The sequence below is a fragment of the Triticum dicoccoides genome, chromosome 1A (genome assembly GCF_002162155.2).
Source record: "Triticum dicoccoides isolate Atlit2015 ecotype Zavitan chromosome 1A, WEW_v2.0, whole genome shotgun sequence".
NCBI classification, from domain to species: domain Eukaryota; kingdom Viridiplantae; phylum Streptophyta; class Magnoliopsida; order Poales; family Poaceae; genus Triticum; species Triticum dicoccoides.
This window is the reverse complement of record NC_041380.1, coordinates 193,279,498-193,287,508: the sequence shown is the minus strand read 5'-3', so window position 1 is coordinate 193,287,508 and position 8,011 is coordinate 193,279,498.

Sequence of the window (8,011 nt, the reverse complement as noted above, 5' to 3'; positions counted from 1 at the left end):
GCGCACGAGTGAGGACAAAGTGCGCAGAAAAGACTAGTATTGATCTGTGGGGCCAGTCTAGATCCCGCCAGGAGTGACGACCACCGGCGGGTGTGTCCGGGGCGTTACATTAATCCCCATAGAAGAGAGAGGATGACTCAGATCAGAAGGACATAAGGTAAAGGAGTAAAAAGAGCCTTATGCTCCCTTCCACAATCAATTCCCTTATATAACTAAAGCATTTCTTGACACGACTTCGACGAGTTTGGCTTGGTAATCCTATAGGCAGTCAGGCTCTGATACCAAAGCTGTCAGGACCCCGATTCCAAGTCGCATCGATCTAGCCGGTAACACCTCATATCACTTTGCGGCCTCACGCACGGTATTCCCACGGGTGTCTCCTTACCATGGACCGTTTGCGCCTTTTGGCTCACGTATATGATAGTGCCGCTAGCATCCATGTGACAGAGAACCCGGGCCGACATGACTAGTCGTGAACCCAAAGTGGCACTAGCTTATGGGGACAGGCATACATGAATCAACATCGAGCATGTCGGTCAGCAGCGTGCGAATCCAGGCTGTAGCACTAGGCTAACAGTACTCCGGTGAACCGGGCTATAGCAGGCTAGGCAGGACTCCGGATGTCACCGCGTGACATTTCCCTGAAGGGACAGACACAGGAACGAAGTGAATCACATGCCGGCCAGTCAAGTGTTCCGGAGCAGTAGTGCTGGGCTAGCAGGACTCCGGTGAACCGGGCTGTAGCGGACTACTATGGCTCATGGAAGCACAAGACTACATTTCCCCATAAGAGAGGCTACCAAGGATAAACAACTAGGTTGTCGGATCCCACACATACCAAGCATTTCAATCATACACACAATATGCTCGATATGTGTAAATACAACATGGCATCACAACATAACTCTATGACTCAAGTATTTATTCATTAGGCTCCGAGGAGCGAGATATTACAATCATGGGTCTCATGACCCAACATTCAGAGCATACAAGTCAAGCACATGCGGAAGCTTAACATGTCTGAGTACAGACAACTACAAATGAAGAAGGCTGAGAAGCCTGACTATCTACAAGACCCTCCCAAGGGTACAAGATCATAGCTGAGGTAACGAGCTAAACATCGAAGTCCATGCGGAACTACTAGTGAGACTGAAGTCTCTCTGCAAAAACATAAATTAAGGAAACGAGAGTACAAAATGTACAGAGTAAGACTTACATCAGAAGTAGCTACATATGCATCATTATCAACAAAAGGGATGGTGGGGTTTAACTGCAGCAATCCAGCTTTTGACTCAGTGGCTAACCTGAACTACGACTGCAAGTAACTCTTTTGAGGTGGTGCACACGAGTCCACATATTCACCATATCAATACTCCACTATGGATCCGCTCCCATCTCCCTACGAGAAGGCCATCCATAGCACTCACGCTTATCTCGCGCATTTTAGAGTATCCATTTTCATTTGTCTATGAACTATGCAAGGGGTCCAAGTTTCCATATCCGTGGAATCCGGCTATTCGAATAGATAATGATAACCCTGCAGGGGTGTACTTCTTCACACACGCTCTCGCCACTTACCACCATGTACACGTTGTGTATCTCGGCAACCTTCAAGCGGAAGCCTGGTGAGGGAGTCGGCCACGACCTGACTAACCAACAAGTCTCTAGTCTAGGTTTATCGCCTATTCGGGTTCCATCCGCAAGGAGATCCGGCCGGGGTGTCACTCACGGCCCCAAATGATGTGTGCAGGGTTCCCAAGCCCACCATCCGGGTGCCACTTGGTACACCGTGCCACTGTGCCTAGTCTGTCCCAAGCCCACCTGTACCGGGTGCCACTTGGTAGACTACTAACACTACCTACAAACAACAAAAACTAGTTGCAACTCCTAGATAGAGATCAAGTTGATTAATAAGTCGAGAGGGGTCGAGTTACCGGAACCCAATGTGTCATAGTAACTGTTCATGGATCACAAACACAGAACTCAGTTCCTGAGGACGGCTGCAATGAGACAACCCACCATGTACTCCTACATGGCCTCTCACCACTACCTTTACCAAATCATGTTCACACACTTAGCTCACACATAGTAGGACATGTTCATCACCATTCCAATTCATTCCCGATGAATCAGACCTAACTCAACTCTAAGCAATAGCAGGCATGACAAACAAGCATGAATGAGTAGGCACACCAGGGCTCAAACAACTCCTACTCATGCTAGTGGGTTTCATCTATTTACTATGGCAATGACATGTCGTGCAATGGAAAGGGGTTCAACTACCGCAACATGTAACAGTTGAATCGTTGTTGTCCTAATGCATCAAAAGAGAGCATGAGCGAGAGAGTGGGATTGTATCGGAATGAACAAGGGTTTTTTTTCTTGCCTGGCACTTCTGAAGATAGTATAGCTCTTCATCGGTGTCACCGAACTCATCGTCGGAACACGTCTATCGAGAGGGGACAACCACCGGCAATAGAGAAGGAACACAATCAATGCAATGCACAACATGATGCATGATAATGACATGACAATATGTTGTTTATTGAGCTAATGCAACTAGCAACACAATTAAATGAAGTTGGTTTGAACCCAAAGTTCAAATTCGAACTCCACATGTGGTTATTTAAATACCATTCATTTGATTTGTCCTATACAGTACCCTTAAGTTGTTATAACATGCGTGAAAATGGTACAGATGGATAGATTGGATTTTTCTAATAATGTTTCATATATAATTTAGTTCATTTGGAGTTATGGTTGATTTTCTATGATTTATAGAAGTTATAACTATTTTCTGGAATTTCCTAGATTAAATTTAATCCAGAAAATTATTTACTGCGTCAGTATGACGCCAGTGTGACGTCATCAGGTCAACAGCATCAGAGAGGGGTTCGGTGCGGAGGCTCACAGCGAGGCTAACGAGCGCGAGGGGGGGTCGGGGATGCACTGACGATGATGAATCATGCGACGGTGGCCGTCGGTGCAGAGGACGAAGATGGCGTCGATGACGGTGTTCCAGGGCGTCCGGCGCCATGTGTCTTGGTGGAGATGGCGTAGAGCTCGACGACGGAGCTTTCTAGCATGGTGGGGAGGCCATACGAGCTCGGTTGGCATAGTGGTAGAGGACGGTGGCGATGGGCGCGCTCGGCCGTGAGAGAGAGACGAGGGAGAGGAGGGGATGAGCACGGGGGAGCAGAGAGAGGGGCCGGAGTGTTGTGTGGCGCTCTTGGAGGCGTTCAGACCCTCGGCAGCAAGCAGGAGCTGGCGAGGCGCGGGCTCACGCGCGTCGGCCACATGCGCGCTGTCCTCCTGGCAGGAGGTAGGCGATGACTGGCCTGGGCCAACAGTGCTAGGTTGGCACAGGTAAGGCCCAGGTGTGTCATTTTCTCTCTGTCCTCTCTAATTCTTTCTGTTTTCTATTTTGTTTTAATTATTTTGCCACTGATTCAAATTCAAAGTAAATCAAAGCAGGGCAAAACCTCATGAATATCTGTATGTTGCCATTATGGACTTCTCCAAAGGCACATAAATAATTTCAGGGCCTTTTGAAATATATTCTATATAAAATGAATATAATCCAAAAGTCAAATACTTATTGATTTAATTTCAAAGGCCCAAAATAAATATCCCTGAGACTCCAAAAATATTGGTTTGAGTTTTACTTCTTCCCAATATTTTTATAGCTTAACAGAAACATTTTCTTGGGTTTGTTTGAAGCAATTTTTAATGTTGATCATTTTTAGAAATGATCTCTGAGGCTTTCCACTTTCCCCAATTCACATTTAAACAGAATTTAAACATGATGCATGGATGCCACTCACTGATGCAACTAATTACAAAGAAGAATTCTAGGGCTGTGACAGAAGATGAGCGCGGTCTGTGCGACAGGCCTCACCTCGTAGAAGGTCGGCACTTCAGCATCAAGCTCCAAGAGACCTTCGATGTTGAAATGGTACGCAACGACGACAAGTGTTTTTTCTTATTTTTTGCACGACTTCTCTGCTTCTTCAACGTGTAATTTTCGTCTTTTACAATTCGACTAGCTTATCCCTTGCCATGCAAGACGCTGTGTCTTGGAGAAGAAGGGTTTTGAATATCATGAAAGCATTGAGACAAAGATAATTCAACTAAGGACCCCATCATGGTTATGATTTTGCTATAAATCTAAACAATTCTGTGAACTCATCCAATTTTGGTTGCCTGAATTGGGAAGCACTTTGCAAGGCGTATGATTTTCATGAGGCTATGCTTCTCACCTACGATGTTGGTGATCCTAACATTGACGAAAAGAATATGACCATTTGGGTCCTTGTTGACACGCTTCCAGTTCTACCGCTATGTGAGTTTTTCAAACATATTTATTAAGTAATTTATATTGTTTATTTCAAAATAGTTGACAGCTTATTTTCATTCTTCAAAAAATGTACCGAAGATGGTAGACAAAACCTACTACTACAATGATGAAGCACAATTAACTTATAAGGAGAAAGATGGTCTTATCGTATTTTTTACTGATCTTGAGAATTACAATAGCTATTATCAAACTGCTCCACATTATGGTCAATACGTGCCACTAGTGCAAGTGTTGAACTACGGTAACAACAATGGAGATAGCATGGTAAGATTTTCTACTATTACGACATCCATGCATCTTTTGCATAAATTCTTCTAAAACTAAACTACATTGCTAACTACAAAGTTATTACTATGTTTTTGAACAGAAAATCCTGATGGATTGTGTGCCTCATCTGATGTTGCCGAGAGGTCGCATTGATGTTATGAGCTTACGACCACAACGGCCAGGTCATCCGCAGTTTCCACATCACTCATGTCCATATCGGATTTCTAAAAGTGAGGTAGCCATGATAATAAATAATTTCAAAAAATGTTTCGACCATCGTAGAGAGCTAACTGGAAGCAACATTGTGCGTAGGCCAAGACTTGGAAACAGAATGATCTCTATTCTTTATTATGGAGAGTCCATTTTCCTTAATGGAGAGTTAATGCCTATCTTGTTTTATGATATTCTACCAAAGAGAGGGTAGAGTAGGTCCTATGAGAGGAGTAGGTCCTAGCTAGAATGTGTTATTATGTGCTACAATGTGTTAGAGTTGATGATGATGAGGAGTTGTGATTATGACTAGTGACCAACTTGTTATATGATGTCTCATTGACGAAAATTGTTTGGTGGTGAGGACAAGTGGTAATGAATATGCTATTTAAACAGACTAGTTCATGATGAGTTGTTATTGTATAGAAGATATATCTATTTAAACATGTACAACGCCAAAATACAAAAAAAAGAACATAAATTTTAGAAGTGGCGCGGGCCAAAATATTACCAGCAGCGCTCATTTACTAGTAGCGCTTTCCAGTGCTGCGCTACTAGTATCTAAACTTACCAGTAGCGCTGTGACGCCCCCGATTCAATCGTACACTAATCATGCACGCAAATGTGTACGATCAAGATCAGGGAATCACGGGAAGATATCACAACACAACTCTAAAACATAAATAAGTCATACAAGCATCATAATACAAGCCAGGGGGCCTCGAGGGCTCGAATACAAGTGCTCGATCATAGACGAGTCAGCGGAAGCAACAATATTTGAGTACAGACATAAGTTAAACAAGTTTGCCTTAAGAAGGCTAGCACAAACTGGGTTACAGATCGAAAGAGGCGCAGGCCTCCTGCCTGGGATCCTCCTAACTACTCTTGGGCGTCGTCAGCGGCCTGCACGTAGTAGTAGGCACCTCCAGTGTAGTAGTCGTCGTCGACGGTGGCGTCTGGCTCATGGACTCCAACATCTGGTTGCAACAACCAGAAAGAAAGGAAAGGGGGAAAAAAGGGGGGAGAAAGCAACTGTGAGTACTCATCCGAAGTACTCGCAAGCAAGGAACTACACTACATATGCATGGGTATATGTGTAAGGAGGCCATATCGGTGGACTGAACTGCAGAATGCCAGAATAAGGGGGGGATAGCTAGTCCTATCGAAGACTACGCTTCTGGCAGCCTCCGCCTTGCAGCATGTAGAAGAGAGTAGATTGAAGTCCTCCAAGTAGCATCTCCAAGTAGCATCTCCAGGTAGCATCTCCAAGTAGCATCGCATAGCATAACCCTACCCGGCAATCCTCCCCTCGTCGCCCTATGGAAAAGCGATCACCGGGTTGTCTGTGGAACTTGGAAGGGTGTGTTTTATTAAGTATCCGGTTCTAGTTGTCATAAGGTCAAGGTACAACTCCAAGTCGTCCTGTTACCGAAGATCACGGCTATTCGAATAGATTAACTTCCCTGCAGGGGTGCACCAACTTACCCAACACGCTTGATCCCATTTGGGCGGACACACTTTCCTGGGTCATGCCCGGCCGCGGAAGATCAACACGTCGCAGCCCCACCTAGGCACAACAGAGAGGTCAGCACGCCGGTCTAAACCTAAGCGCACAGGGGTCTGGGCCCATCGCCCTTAGCACACCTGCACGTTGCGTACGCGGCCGGTGAGCAGACCTAGCAACCTCCATTACAAAGGAAGTTGCGTTAACGCAGTCCAACCCGGCGCGCGCCACTCAGTCGCTGACGTCACGAAGTGCTTCGGCTGATACCACGACGCCGGGATACCCATAACTACTCCCGCGTAGATGGTTAGTGCGTATAGGCTCGTAGCCAACTCAGATCAAATACCAAGATCTCGTTAAGCGTGTTAAATATTCGCGAACGCCGACCAGGGCCAGGCCCACCTGTCTCCTAGGTGGTCTCAACCTGCCCTGCCGCTCCGCCACAAAGTAACAGTCGGGGGCCGTCGGGAACCCAGGCCCACCTCTACCGGGATGGAGCCACCTGCCCCTTCAGCCCCCATCTCCGAACAGTATCACAGGTAATGTAACCGTGTAAAGTATATCGTATATGCCCGTGATCACCTCCCGAAGTGATCACGGCCCAGTAGTATAGCATGGCAGACGGACAAGAGTGTAGGGCCACTGATGGAACACTAGCATCCTATACTAAGCAGTAGGATAGCAGGTAATGGTAACAACAGTAGTAGCAAGGACAGGCTATGCATCAGGATAGGAATAACGGAAAGCAGTAACATGCTACACTACTCTAATGCAAGCAGTATAGAGAAGAATAGGCGATATCTGGTGATCAAGGGGGGGGGCTTGCCTGGTTGCTCTGGCAAGAGAGAGGGGTCGTCAACTCCGTAGTCGAACTGGTCAGCAGCAGCGTCGGTCTCGTAGTCTACCGGAGAGAAGAGGGGGAAGAAATAATGAATACAGAGCAAACAAAGCATCACAAAATATAACAAGGCAATACGCGGTGTTCGGTGTGCCCTAACGCGGTAGTAGGTGATACCGGTGAAGGGGGGAAAACATCCGGGAAAGTATTCCCGGTGTTTCGTGTTTTCTGACAGATGAACCGGAGGGGGAAAGTTGCGGGTTTGATATGTTAGGGGTGTGTGGTGGATGAACGGGCTACGTATCCGGGTTCGTCTCATCGTTCTGAGCAACTTTCATGTAGAAAGTATTTTAATCCGAGTTACGGATTAAAAGATATGATTTTCTAAAGATTTTGTTAATTTCTGGAATTTAATTGATTACTTAATTAATTTGAAAAACAGATTAATGACATCAGCATGATGTCATGCTGACATCAGCAGTCAACAGAGTTGACTTGGTCAACCTGACATGTGGGTCCAGGGGGACCCACCTGTCATCCTCTATTTAGGTTAATTAGGGTTTAGGTTAATTAGTTAGCTTAATTAACTGTTTAGTTTAATTAGTGATTAGGTTAATCTAATCAAGATTAATTAACTTAATTAATTACTTGATTAATTAATTAATATTTCAATTATTTTAGTTATTATTCATTTATTTATTTAATATTTTTTTTAATGTTCCAGGGGCTGGGCCCCACTTGTCATACTCCAAGGGGCCCCAGTTGCCAGTGGCACATAGGCCACTGGAGCGGGCTTAACAGGCGCGGTCGGGGGCACTCGCCCGAACCGGCACGG